Raw genomic sequence first — 15,388 nt, forward strand, 5'->3', positions numbered from 1 at the left:
CGTTGTCAATTCAAACAAAAGCATAAAGTAAAAAATATGTGCTTGGGAAGGTTATTCACAGTCAGACAACATGCGTGAGGTAAAATGAAATATTAATGCGTATAAATACATGAGGTTTCGATTTCTGATTGTTGCCTACTTGGTTTTAATTTTACCGTATCGTTATTTTCGGTGTTACTATAAGGTAAATAGCTGTAACAGGCAGATAAATCCTTGGGTCGTCGGAGCACCTCAAAAAAGGCTTGAAATTAAATCATTATTGGTGACATACAATACTTCAGTCTAAACATATCGATTTGAAAATAAACGTCGATCCTATCTTTCATTTCACAAAAAAATTAACAAATGGAAATATTTAACGATTATCATGCAGACATGAAAGCAGACAAGGCGAAAAATTTGCGGGTAGTTTAACATTTTTCATGGCAGTTAATTTCCAGGGCACGTGGCGTGAATGTCGGGAAGGTTGGTACGAATAATTCAATAGCGCCCCGTACGTTTTAGCTGCGGTGGGCGCGCACGCCTGGGCAATTTGCCAGGACATTAGTCTTCAGTCCTCAATTATCCATATTTCGCCAGCTGTGATTTTTTCCCCTTTAAAAAGGAATTTTCGGTAAAAAGCTCCATTGGACACGTCTCTGGGGCCAGGGAGAGAAGAAGTACACAGAAATAACCGTCTGCGGTTTTATTTTTGCTCTCCATACTCGTACCACACTCCCACATAACATCACCTCTATCTCTGATTCGTATTTCCTTTCCACCCAACGTCCCACATTACAACCATTCGCAAATATCAACATTATTGCTCCGCTAATTGCCTCCACCTCGGATCTTCTGGACTATTCAACCTCTGCTTTCCCAAATTATCCCATCCCAGAGCAGATCCTCTTTTTAATGCTGTGACGTGTTTCATCAGTATCTCATTTAAAAGACGTTTCATACAGCACAACCGATGTGATTTTAAAACCCTGAAATTAGTTTATTTTTTGATATTGTAAAACATTTTGTATTGGTAAAATGCGAACTGGCATGTTATCCTACTGGTATTTAATTCTAGAGTGTGAAGGCTGTGGTAACGAAAGAACGTTATAGGAGACACCACCCTGTTCCACCGTTGTGCCTCGATCACCTAACTACGACTCGTGTACAACTGGCACGTTTACTTGCATACACGTTTTACTTAAACGTAATGAGTTATACAGCATCACTCGTGATTCTATGGTTTGAAGCCAGTACTACGTGGTTTCAGGGTATTTGTTTTATCTCTTTCTCTTCAGTGTAGCTAACTGCGGATTGCCCTCTGACAACCGATTCTAACAATAAATACACTCCTGGAAATGGAAAAAAGAACACATTGACACCGGTGTGTCAGACCCACCATACTTGCTCCGGACACTGCGAGAGGGCTGTACAAGCAATGATCACACGCACGGCACAGCGGACACACCAGGAACCGCGGTGTTGGCCGTCGAATGGCGCTAGCTGCGCAGCATTTGTGCACCGCCGCTGTCAGTGTCAGCCAGTTTGCCGTGGCATACGGAGCTCCATCGCAGTCTTTAACACTGGTAGCATGCCGCGAAAGCGTGGACGTGAACCGTATGTGCAGTTGACGGACTTTGAGCGAGGGCATATAGTGGGCATGCGGGAGGCCGGGTGGACATACCGCCGAATTGCTCAACACGTGGGGCGTGAGGACTCCACAGTACATCGATGTTGTCGCCAGTGGTCGGCGGAAGGTGCACGTGCCCGTCGACCTGGGACCAGACCGCAGCGACGCACGGATGCACGCCAAGACCGTAGGATCCTACGCAGTGCCGTAGGGGACCGCACCGCCACTTACCAGCAAATTAGGGACACTGTTGCTCCTGGGGTATCGGCGAGGACCATTCGCAACCGTCTCCATGAAGCTGGGCTATGGTCCCGCACACCGTTAGGCCGTCTCCGCTCACGCCCCAACATCGTGCAGCCCGCCTCCAGTGGTGTCACGACAGGCGTGAATGGAGGGACGAATGGAGACGTGTCGTCGTCAGCGATGAGAGTCGCTTCTGCCTTGGTGCCAATGATGGTCGTATGCGTGTTTGGCGCCGTGCAGGTGAGCGCCACAATCAGGACTGCATACGACCGAGGCACACAGGGCCAACACCCGGCATCATGGTGTGGGGAGCGATCTCCTACACTGGCCGTACACCACTGGTGATCGTCGAGGGGACACTGAATAGTGCACGGTACATCCAAACCGTCATCGAACCCATCGTTCTACCATTCCTAGACCGGCAAGGGAACTTGCTGTTCCAACAGGACAATGCACGTCTGCATGTATCCCGTGCCGCTCAACGTGCTCTAGAAGGTGTAAGTCAACTACCCTGGCCAGCAAGATCTCCGGATCTGTCCCCCATTGAGCATGTTTGGGACTGGATGAAGCGTCGTCTCACGCGGTCTGCACGTCCAGCACGAACGCTGGTCCAACTGAGGCGCCAGGTGGAAATGGCATGGCAAGCCGTTCCACAGGACTACATCCAGCATCTCTACGATCGTCTCCATCGGAGAATAGCAGCCTGCATTGCTGCGACAGGCGGATATACACTGTACTAGTGCCGACATTGTGCATGCTCTGTTGCCTGTGTCTATGTGCCTGTGGTTCTGTCAGTGTGATCATGTGATGTATCTGACCCCAGGAATGTGTCAATAAAGTTTCCCCTTCCTGGGACAATGAATTCACGGTGTTCTTATTTCAATTTCCAGGAGTGTATGTTTTTATGGTGATGATCGAGGGGGCTCCATTTTCATATATCTCCGAAAGGCTGTCAACAGTTCTCAGTTTTGAAGATACGATCATATGGGGTATCTTCACAGATATACTACACGAGTAATCCATTCCATTTCGTTACAACAGTCGCTGAAAACAGCATCGGCTGGACGTCATAAGAGCTTAACAGAAGTTTGACGCTCTCACTACACATATACAGCACAAATACAGCTAATCGTCTATAGGACTGTATTTACTCGTCCAGTGATAGTGATGAAATGCAGCAAGACTTGAACAAAATTTCCACTTTGTGTCATAAAAGGCAGCTCACGTTAAATGTGGTTTTTCTACAGTATCCGGTTACTAGATTACTAATAAACTTCTGGTGTCCTTCAGATCGTTCAAATGTCTGGGGTAGGTACTACGAATTAATATGGACTGAGAAGAGCAATTGAAATCAGTTGTAGAAAAGAAAAGCTGAAAGCATATTGTTGGAAGGTTTCAGTAAAAGCTCAGTGTATGTGATTGGAACATGGATTACTTTTCTATCATTTGAAATCCTTATCAATGTAGACATGGAACGAATTCAGACACAAGCTGCTTTGATCGGAACGTACAGGAAAAGCTCATGTGTTGGAGTATTGTTGAAGGAAGGCCTCACTGTTTTCACGAAACTTGGTTGGAAAAATTTACAGAATTAAGGCCAAACAATGCGGCCAGAATTGTTATTTTTGTCTTTCTTAGTTTACAAATGGAACACCATACACAAGTTATAATATTGGTAGGAAATAGCCTCCACTGTACTGTAGCATACGGTGTGTTAATTTTATGTACTTTATATAGATTCAGAATGTCTATCTGCCACATTACCAGCTATATGGATGTAACTACTGCGATTGGAGGAAAAGTTGATCACTTATATATCTTATGAGAGGAAGAAATAATTGATGTAATCCCATTCGCAACATTTTTGGTGAAAAGGATGTAGCCCTGCTGAAAACTTGTCAGTTTCAAATGGTACAAATGGCTCTTAGCACTATGGGACTCAACTGCTGTGGTCATTAGTCCCCTAGAACTTAGAACTAGTTAAACCTAACTAACCTAAGGACATCACAAACATCCATGCCCGAGGCAGGATTCGAACCTGCGACCGTAGCGGTCCTACGGTTCCAGACTGCAGCGCCTTTAACCGCACGGCCACTTCGGCCGGCTGTCAGTTTCAATCACAATATTTTTGTTGTTAGGTGCATACATACATAGTGTACCGATTAATTGAAGTTAGACATTCCAGTAGCGGCTGTGGTTCATACTAGGCTGAGGAAACTGCGAAGTGCACAGACACCACCACTGCCAAACAATCCTATTACAAATTTCAATATTTCAGATAAATTTCGATTGGACACAACAATTTCTAGCAATACTTCTCTTTGTGTTATTGATTTGATATTACAAACATTTTAGGCCAACGTCCTACATGTACATCACCGTTAAATGTTAGGTATTCTACTAAGATAAATTTTAGTAAAATTTTACTAATAGTATTAAAATGATTTCAGTGTGTCTAAAGGCAGTTTGCAAGTCTTTTTTGAGGACAAAAGTGAAGAGTTCTCTACATTTTCGTAATGAATGAAGAGATGCTGACGCGTTCTTTCACAATGAAGCTTTTTGTCCAGCCCAGCAGACGATTTACTGTGTTAGACACAAAATAACTCCATTAACAATGGTTTCACAGACGATGCGTTCGCGACATAACTGCAAATCTGCGCTTGAGTGCCACCTTTCTTTTTTTCGGATAAAACAAATATATTTGAAACAGACATGTCAAAGTAGTCGGTCAGTCCTAGGATTTTTTCTTTCACTTTCCATTTCCTTCATCTCTGTGAATGTTTGTTAATATGAGAAATGCCGAATTTAAGTGTCCTTCGGAGTTTATCGTTTCAAAGGTTAGAAGAAAGGCGATGGCATACCTCCTCCAAAAGGACCACGCCTAGTGAAGCAGTGTGGTGTTCGGAGCAACCTTGGGATTGATGACAGCTTTATACTCTGATCAGCCACAACATTACGATCATCGACCTACTGTCTGTATAAACCTATCCATGTGATAGCAGCGTTACCTGGTGGGGAATGACACACGCTACATAGTATCAGGGAGCATGGTTCCCATGTTTGGAATCGAGAAGGCGAGGGATCTACCTTTGACCGAGGGCAGGTTGTGATGGCCTGGAGCCTTGGCACAAGCTTCCCGGAAACTGTACAACTTGCCGGATGTTCGAGGAGTGCTGTGGTGAGTGACTTCAACACGTGGAAAAACCGATGTAAAACCACGTGCAGACTTCGTGGGATACACAGTGTACTGGACACTCCTAACAATGGGCCTCTGCAGCCGGTGACCTGTGGTTGCACCAACGTTAACACCACAACTTTGGTAACTACAGCTGAAACCGGCACTTGACACTGGCATAGCGGCAGAGCATTGTATGGTCTGATGAATAACTTCTTCATCATGTCGACAGGAGAGCGCGTATCCATTTCCCTCCAGTAGATCAGCTCCTTGCCACCTGTACTGCAGGCAGAGACAAGCTGGCTCTGGTGAACATTCATGTGGGCGTCCATGAGTCTAGTGGAGCTCGTGCAAGGTACCAAGACGGCTAAGTACTATCGCACACTGGTAGCAGACCACTTACACCCCTTCATAGCGATCACGTTTCCCGACCGCAGTGGCATTTTTGTACAAGATAACACGTTATGGCAGAGGGCCAGGAGCGTCATGGAGTGGTTTGATGAACACTCGCTAGATTTGAACACAACTGAACAAATCTGGGATGTGACTGAACGTGGCATCAGAGTTCATCGCCCCCTCCCCGCATTTAAGGAAATTATGTGACTTGTGTATGCTGATGCGGTTCCAGCTCCCTCCAGCGACCTACGAAGTCCTCACGGCCTCTACGCCACAATCCAGCACAGCTGTTATCCGTGACGATGGTGCGCACACCAGCTGTTAGGTAGGTGGTCGCAATATTTTGGCTGATAAGTACGCTGTAAACGTAAGCTAGCAGGAAAGACATCAATTCAAACATTAATCAGCCTTGCATATATTATTATGACTGTGATAACAACAGGGCTGTCTTTCAATCACCAGTAGTCTATAACGTCTAATTTTTGTATTGAAGAGGTGACTGATTAGCGCGGGGGAAATATATCGAGGAAGATCAGTCTGCTTTTACGCCAGGGTGGCAGAAACATGACCATATCTACTTATAAGAACAATAATGGAGATGAGCATATTCAAGAACCGTGAATTTTACCTCGTGTCTCTCGATATTCAGTCTGCATTTCACTCCTTGCCTAGACAGTATGTGTGAAGAGCACTGGTAGGAAGGAGGCTACCAATGAAACCAATGAATGCTGGAAGAGTGTGTATTAACAACGTGTGGGAGTAGTGAAAAATCATGAGAACTCTCAATGGAGAAAGGAATCGAGCAAGATGATTGCTTCAGCACTTAACTCTGTGACATCTCAGTAGACGAAGTAACAAAAGGAAGCCAACTGTAAATCCACAGAAGAAAGCTTGTAAAGCGAAGGTTACGACCAGTTTAGAGGTGGCGCACCACTTCTCACTTTACCAACCACCAATGTCAGTCAGTTTAATGTTCGTATTCTTGGTCACCGTACTACGTTTACAGTATGTGGTTAATGACCCTTAACGTGAGGAAATTGTTCATAAAACTGTATGTGTAACCTGTAGAAAAGTTATAGGCAAGGGGCTGTAGTGAGGCGACGGAGAACAGAGAAAGAGGTGCATTTGCTGCTATAAATGTTGAGTGAAGTGACCAGGATGTGTGAATGATTCTGGGAAGCAGCACTCAGTGGACAGTATGTGCAGAGGGACTTCTGGCTGATGTACTCTCCTCCTTTCGTTAGGGTTGGACAGGTCTGCAATATATTTTACCTGGGCCAGGCGCAGTCCGTCGTGAGGGTGGCCAGTTGGCGGAAAATTGGGCTGAGGAAGAATGTTGAAGATACTATTGCAAAATGAGCCTTTGTGTAAATAGTGGGACGGTAATAAATCTGTGGATTCTCATGTTAGAGGCTGTGACAATACGGACAGAGCAGCTGGTGCACGTGTACAAGAGTTTGACCGTCCTGACGCCAGTAAGTCGCCAGGTTCTTATAGCGAGTGGGAAAAACTTGTATTTCATGGGCACAACTGTCTTTGAAGCTTAACGGCTTCTTTAAGAAATTGGAAATGGTCAGCCCAGAAAGATTAGATTTCTCCACAAATGAGAGACTTTAGTCCAATATAGGTATATGTTTGTTGCCAAAACATGTTCATGCTTACCATGAGAACGGCGCCTCCCTAGTCCAAAATCCTCTTTTTTTTCAGACAAGACAGATCTGGAGTCGCTGATTGGCCCCTCTCAGGGCATGGGAAGTGGAGGCTTCCTCCCCCTGTGGTGAAACCCCGGTGCTGTGTCTGGATTGACTACAAGACCAACAAAATAGTCAAGAGAGGAGATTCACTGAGTTGTGGATATCTCGATTGGTTTGTGCAGTGTGGGGAAGTTTAGTTTTTCCTAATTCGGCTCCTGTGCGGAGGCTTGGTGAAAAGTGTTTGTGATCCTTGGTCTTCTTTGTCTTTTGGTCCTCCCCTGGTGGGGAAAGTCAGGTATTTCCCTAGTGGATGAGACTTTTGGTCGGTACATTGCGTTTCCCAACTGTACTGACAGTGGAACTGCATATCATCTTTGACATATCGTGTGTCACGAGGGTGAACTTCTTAGGAGTCGTCCGTCTGACGTTTGACAACTCCAGCACACACCATTGTGCTTTTGAGTCAAACTGATTTTGCAAGACCAGCGAACTGGTGCGCCTCACACAGAAATCTGCCAGGATTTCAGGGCTCCGATAGGAAAGTCTCCTGCGTTCCGATTTTCAGAACGCCAGACCACGTAATGTGCAAATTTTCGTAGATGTATCAGAACATTACAGCTGCTGCATTGCACGGCTACTCGCCCACAGCGTGTCGTTTACAGCTGCCACCTGACGGGGTAAAATACTGCTGCACTGGTGTAGGGTTGTTAACTGATATTCACAGCTCCCTGTTCTAAGGTGTACCATAATTTGTTGTACGGTTGGTCGTAGTTAATTCCAGTTGAAGGGAGTTGTGCCTCACAGTGTATTCATGTAAACAAAATCAGATTGCGTTGTAAAAGGGAACTGGTGTAGCTTCCACCCAAATGTATGCTTTGCCAATCAAACATCATCTCTTTTCTTATTTCTATTTGTCATGTTTGTGAAAGATTTATCAGCTAATTATAGTTACAAAAGTATTAATACGAGGTACGACAATATACTAATGTGACGGATTTTGTTTGCAAGATGTGGCAACCCTGCAGGCTTGTGTAGGCACAATATCTTTGACCTTGGTCTATAAGCTGCTTCTAGTTCAAGTGGCACATCGATGCAACTGCTCAGTCGTGAGTTGTGCTGTAATAAGTTAACTCGCGTTTGCGTCTCTCGTCACGGAAATTGAACCGCATAATATTGCGCAACGGTATGTCATTACTTTTTGCGTTAAATTGGGTGAAAAGGCGACGACAACTTACGGTAAGCTACAGAAGGCTTTTGGAGAGGAGGTTATGTCAAGAGCTCAAGTTTTTCGTTGGCACAAAATGTTTAGTGATGCCAGAAAGAATGTTGAAGATGAAGACTGCAGTGGACGACCATCGACCTCACGGACAGATATCAACTTGGCCAGGGTGCGCGAACTCGTACGATCTGATCGAGGATTATCCGTGAAAATGATATCAGAAGAACTGAACTTCAATCGAGAAACGGTTCGTATAATAATAACTGAAGATCCTGGTATGAGAAATATTTGTGCAAAAATGGTCCCCAAAAGACTCACACCACAACAGCGAGAAACACGGAAAATATGGCAGCCGATCTGTTAGAGAAAACGGCAATCAACCCAGAATTGTTGTGCCATGTTATCACTGGTGATGAAAGTTTTTTTTTTTAGTCCGATCCAGAGATGAAATGCCAAAGTTCGCAATGGTGCTTCAAGGTATCAAATGGTACAAATGGCTCGTAGCACTATGGGACTTAACTGCTGAGGTCATCAGTCCCATACAACTTAGAACTACTTAAACCTAACTAACCTAAGGACATCACATACACTCATGCCTGAGGCAGGATTCGAACCTGCGACCGTAGCGGTCGTGCGATTCCAGACTGTAGCACCTAGAACCGCTCGGCCACGACTGCCGGCTCCAAGATATCACCCAGATCAAAAAAAGGTCCCACGTCAAAGTCAAATGTGAAATGCAGGCTTGTATGCTACTTTGATTCCAAGGGAATTGTTCATGAAGAGTGGGTGCCCCCTGGGCAAACAGTTAACCAAAATTACTACAAAGAAATTTTAGAAAGGCTTCGTAAAAGAGTTCTTCGTGTCCGTGCCAACATTGCTGATAATTTGATTCTGCATCACGATAATGTGCCAACCCATACTGCTCTGTCAGTACAGGAATTTTATACTCAAAACAAATTTCAGTACTACCACAGCCACCTTATTCACCAGATATCACTCTGTGTGACTTTTTTCTATTTCCAAGAGTCAAAACGGCGGTCATGGGACACCGTTTTGAAACAACACAAGACGTCCAAAAAGCTGTGACGAGGGTCTTGGAGGATATTACAGAAGATGAGTTCCAGAAATGTTACCATCAATGGCAGAAGCGCTGGAAAAATGTGTGCAATCAGAAGGAAACTACTCTGAAGGAGACAACACTAAACTTGACTAGAACGGTAAGCAACACATTTTTTCACATCAGTCTCATTACTTTATTGTCGCACCTGGTAATATTTGTCATTATTTTATAAACTTAAATACGTCACTGTTCTCATTCTTACTCCCCCTGCTATTCAGAGATTCTATTTTATTGTGGTGGTGCATGGTACACTAGCAATTTAAGGATCGTACTTATTGAATTAGTTAATTTGATTTGAGTTCTGAAAGTGATCACAGACATTGGCAACAAAAGTACCATGAGTAAATTCACTCATACATAATTATATAAACAAATTAAGGGTCTAGCCCACGATTTCACGGTTGAGGATACAATATTTTCGTTTATCTACATATAATAACATTTAGCATCAGTCAGACATATATTTATGATTAAAGTATGCAACAGCTTACAACTGGCGTCGCTTGGCCAGGATCTCGAATCATGGCACTTTTGTTAGGTAGTTAGTACGTTATCTTGGAAAAGGCGCCTTACCTTATGTGTAACAACAAGAATTTTACAGTAACAGTTACTGAAAGAATTAGCCGGTTAATCTTACATTAAAATATAACAAGCTAATATAATAACCAAAAAATCACGCAGACCTTAGACACATTAACTTAAGTAGCTTAGAAGGCAACAGGCAGGTCTTTGGGGCTAACTCTCAAACAATTACAAAAGTAATTACATTCGAAACAATGATCATTAATTTTTCTGAAAGGGGTAAAATCTCACCACAGTTGTAGAACTCCATTATCGAAATGAGTCAAGATTCACTGGGGCGCAAGCGTTTGCTTCCCACAGCCGTAGGCAATTTTGTAGGCCCTACAGCAGTCAGGGAAGCAACAACTTCAAATAAAAATAAGACTCAGTTTCGACGTCAGTGTGGTCACTAACATACGTGGCGACCTAGAACATTTGACAATTAACCAGGCGCAGCTTACAAACAGACATTGAATAAGTTGTAATTAAAAGAAATTTTAAAACACACAAATGTGGCACTCAAATAATTTCAAACAGGGGCACCGAAGAGTATGTTCTAGTTTTCGAACAGTGACGGAGAAACAGGCAATTCAGCGTAGCAGGAGCCACTTCAACACGGGAGGGCATGAGGCAATCAAGTAGCGAGTATGAAACTTCCTGGCAGATTAAAACTGTGTGCCGGGCCGAGACTCGAACTCGGGACCTTTGCCTTTCACGGGCAAGTGCTCTACCAACTGAGCTACCCAGGCACGACTCACGCCCCGTCCTCACAGCTTTACTTCTGCCAGTACCTCGTCTCCTACCTTCCAAACTTTACAGAAGCTCTCCTGCGAACCTTGCAGAACTAGCACTCCTGAACGAAAGGATATTGCTGAGACATGGCTTAGCCACAGCCTGGGGAATGAGTCGTGCTTGGGTAGCTCAGTTGGTAGAGCACTTGCCCGCGAAAGGCAAAGGTCCCGAGTTCGAGTCTCGGCCCGGCGCACAGTTTTAATCTGCCAAGAAGTTTCATAGCAGCGCACACTCCACTGCAGCGTGAAAACACCATTCTGGAAATATCCCCCAGTCTGTGGCTAAGCCATGTCTCCGCAATATCCTTTCTTTCAGGAGTGCTAGTTCTGCAAGGTTCGCAGGAGAGTTTGGAAGGTAGGAGACGAGGTACTGGACGTGAGGACGGGACGTGAGTCGTGCTTGGGTAGCTCAGTTGGTAGAGCACTTGCCCGCGAAAGGCAAAGGTCCCGAGTTCGAGTCTCGGCCCGGCGCACAGTTTTAATCTGCCAAGAAGTTTCATAGCAGCGCACACTCCACTGCAGCGTGAAAATACCATTCTGGAAATATCCCCCAGTCTGTGGCTAAGCCATGTCTCCGCAATATCCTTTCTTTCAGGAGTGCTAGTTCTGCAAGGTTCGCAGGAGAGTTTGGAAGGTAGGAGACGAGGTACTGGACGTGAGGACGGGGCGTGAGTCGTGCTTGAGTAGCTCAGTTGGTAGAGCACTTGCCCGCGAAAGGCAAAGGTCCCGAGTTCGAGTCTCGGCCCGGCACACCGTTTTAATCTGACAGGAAGTTTCATATGAGCGCACACTCCTCTGCAGAGTGAAAATCTCATTCAAGTAGCGAGTACCTTACCACCAAAGGACAGTACATACGGCACCGGAAAGCGAACGGCACTCTAACACCCACGTCAGCGACGATGCAGGGTAAATCGGATGAGTCAACATTCGGCCCAAGTATTGCCGACAGACACAACTCTAGCGACGACCGGCCGCTTCGACAATCGCGCTCCCGTGAGCTCTGTAATAGCTCACCTTACCTCACGTGTGCCTCTTGCTTCACACCCTGACAGCGACCGACTGCATGTCTACGTGGTCAACAAGCTGCCCCTAGGAACTTCAATGAAAAGATCAACTAACAGGCGTCCGAAGCGCCACCCGGCGGCTAGGCGGAAGCGGGTCGCGTCAGTAGGCAAGGATGTAAAAACATAGAATGAGCCAATACGGTTGACCTATGTTTACGTCAAGTAACAAAAATAATATAAATTATTTGGCTTACATCAGACTACTGAAACTCAGATACGTTTCTACACTCCTGTAAATTGAAATAAGAACACCGTGAATTCATTGTCCTAGGAAGGGGAAACTTTATTGACACATTCCTGGGGTCAGATACATCACATGATCACACTGACAGAACCACAGGCACATAGACACAGGCAACAGAGCATGCACAATGTCGGCACTAGTACAGTGTATATCCACCTTCCGCAGCAATGCAGGCTGCTATTCTCCCATGGAGACGATCGTAGAGATGCTGGATGTAGTCCTGTGGAACGGCTTGCCATGCCATTTCCACCTGGCGCCTCAGTTGGACCAGCGTTCGTGCTGGACGTGCAGACCGCGTGAGACGACGCGTCATCCAGTCCCAAACATGCTCAATGGGGGACAGATCCGGAGATCTTGCTGGCCAGGGTAGTTGACTTACACCTTCTAGAGCACGTTGGGTGGCACGGGATACATGCGGACGTGCATTGTCCTGTTGGAACAGCAAGTTCCCTTGCCGGTCTAGGAATGGTAGAACGATGGGTTCGATGACGGTTTGGATGTACCGTGCACTATTCAGTGTCCCCTCGACGATCACCAGTGGAGTACGGCCAGTGTAGGAGATCGCTCCCCACACCATGATGCCGGGTGTTGGCCCTGTGTGCCTCGGTCGTATGCAGTCCTGATTGTGGCGCTCACCTGCACGGCGCCAAACACGCATACGACCATCATTGGCACCAAGGCAGAAGCGACTCTCATCGCTGAAGACGACACGTCTCCATTCGTCCCTCCATTCACGCCTGTCGCGACACCACTGGAGGCGGGCTGCACGATGTTGGGGCGTGAGCGGAAGACGGCCTAACGGTGTGCGGGACCGTGTGAGACCCAACTCGCTTTACTTGTTCATGACACCCAGAAAATATTAGATACAGGCTCCCAGGTTGATGCTATTTTCCTTGACTTCTGGAAGGCGTTATATACAATTCCGCACTGTCGCCTGATAAACAAAGTAAGAGCCTACGGAATATCAGACCAGCTGTATGGCTAGATTGAAGAGTTTTTAGCAAACAGGACACAGCATGTTGTTCTCAATGGAGAGGTGTCTACAGATAAAGTAACCTCTGGCATGCCACAGGGGAGTGTTATGGGACCATTGCTTTTCACAATATATATAAATGACCTAGTAGATAGTGTCAGAAGTTCCATGTGGCTTTTCGCGGATGATGCTGTATTATACAGAGAAGTTGCTGCATTAGAAAATTGCAGCGAAATGCAGGAAGATCAGCAGCGGATAGGCACTTGGTGCAGGAAGTGGCAACTGACCCTTAACATAGACAAGTGTAATGTATTGCGAATGCATAGAAAGAAGGATCCTTTATTGTATGATTACATGATAGCTGAACAAACACTGGTAGCAGTTACTTCTGTAAAATATCTGGGAGTATGCGTACGGAACGATTTGAAGTGGAATGATCCATAAAATTAATTGTTGGTAAGGGGGGTGCCAGGTTGAGATTCATTGGGAGAGTCTTAAGAAAATGTCCATCAACAAAGGACGTGGCTTAGAAAACACTCGTTCGACCTATACTTGAGAATTGCTCATCAGTGTGGGATCCGTACCAGATCGGGCTGACAGAGGAGATAGAGAAGATCCAAAGAAGGTCGGCGCTATCATCACAGGGTTATTTGATAAGGGTGATAGCGTTACGGAGATGTTTAGCAAACTCAAGTGGCACACTCTGCAAGAGAGGCGCTCTGCATCGCGGTGTAGCTTGCAGTCCAGGTTTCGAGAGGGTGCGTTTCTGGATGAGGTATCGAATATATTGCTTCCCCCTACTTATACCTCCCGAGGAGATCACGAATGTAAAATTAGAGATATTACAGCTCGCACGGAGGCTTTCCGGCAGTCGTTCTTCCCGCGAACCATACGCGACTGGAACAGGAAAGGGAGGTAATGAAGTGGTCCGTAAAGTGCCCGCCGCCACACACCGTTGGGTGGCTTGCGGAGTATAAATGTAGATGTAGATGTAGATGCCTACAGGGAAAAATTCTTGACAATACCAGTTGACAGTGCTGCATTGGTTTCTATCACGAGGGTTACTCGATATATGCAGGCCTGAAGATGGCATGATGGAATGCCGAAACTGGTTGCCTATCGAATAAAACTAAACTAACGGCTGTAGGTATTTTATTATTGGGAATCGACCAGCCGAAGTCCCGCACTCCGGACATAGGATGGAGTTACATTTATGTACTTTTTTAGAAAACAATTCGGCTGTGTATTAGAACTAGTCTGACGACATCTTGGCAGGCAGCAGCACTGTTCAGGGCAAGAAATGTGCATTAATATTGTTTTAACCAGTGCTCCACAATTATCAAAGTAAAGGGCAAACAAATGGTTGTTCGGGGTAGAGGCTTTCGAAGCAAGACGCAAAACAAACTACAGCTTCGGCTCTGTCAGTGAAGACAATGCCTGAGAACATCTTAGGCCGGAGCCCTCCCAGATCCTTCTTAAGCAAATCCCCAGGCTCTCCTCGCGTTCCATCCGGACAGCGGATTTTCCCAGACTGGAGGTGGGTACCGCTGGTCTTTTGGTAGCTTTTCTGGCTGCTGCCTCAAAAACTAACTTGTCTCACGTTAAATTACCGAAACTGTTTTCGAGACTACTTATGCTGCGATGATATTCTGACCGGCAAACTGTATTGCTTTTGCAATGATTTTTATAATTTAGATCGCCCCCTGCGTGGATGTCAGATTAAGATAATTGTGCGATAAGGGCCCGTCATCGCATCTGCTTCTAAATATTAATTTACGATTGTAAGTTTAATTGGTTTTAGAAACTACAGCGGATATAACAGATTAAGTATTCTCTAGAAATTATAATCTATAATACCTACATCTCGCTCAAAAAGGGACAAAAGAAATGAAAGTGAGGTACTAAAATCAGCCAAAGTTTATGCAGGGTCAAATTAAGACAAAATCTGAAGCTTTTACCTCCATACAACAAATATTTTTAAATTTCCCTGACAGACTTCTAGGACTCATAGAGATCAATGAACTTTCATCTCTACACACAGAAAAATTGTGAACAATTGTGTGAAATAAATATGTCTTACTCAGATTCGTTCGAGTGAGTAGTCGGACTCTCGCATTCACATCTTTAATGATGTTGGAGGCCAATAAATCCTACAACAAACATGTGTGACACTATACACACAGCCACCCTTCTGACATACTGATGCTCCAATAGTAGGAAGCGTCACCACGCGCTTCGGGTGCCTATAAATGTAGCTGATACTGAAGTGAAATGGAAAAAAGAAAGGATTTCTGGTCAG

The 15,388-nt window shown here is 45.3% G+C and overlaps 3 non-coding genes across 3 annotated transcripts; 2 read left to right on the forward strand and 1 right to left on the reverse strand.

Moving 5' to 3' along the window:
- Positions 1–10,691: 10,691 nt before the first annotated feature.
- Positions 10,692–10,766, reverse strand: Trnas-uga. Its single transcript has one exon. It is a non-coding gene; the product is annotated as a tRNA-Ser (tRNA).
- A 161-nt stretch (positions 10,767–10,927) lies between these two features.
- On the forward strand, positions 10,928–11,002 carry Trnas-cga. Its single transcript has one exon. It is a non-coding gene; the product is annotated as a tRNA-Ser (tRNA).
- A 204-nt stretch (positions 11,003–11,206) lies between these two features.
- On the forward strand, positions 11,207–11,281 carry Trnas-cga. The gene has a single exon. It is a non-coding gene; the product is annotated as a tRNA-Ser (tRNA).
- The last annotated feature ends 4,107 nt before the right edge of the window (positions 11,282–15,388 follow it).

Source organism: Schistocerca piceifrons, chromosome 4 (genome assembly GCF_021461385.2).
Source record: "Schistocerca piceifrons isolate TAMUIC-IGC-003096 chromosome 4, iqSchPice1.1, whole genome shotgun sequence".
NCBI classification, from domain to species: Eukaryota; Metazoa; Arthropoda; class Insecta; order Orthoptera; family Acrididae; genus Schistocerca; species Schistocerca piceifrons.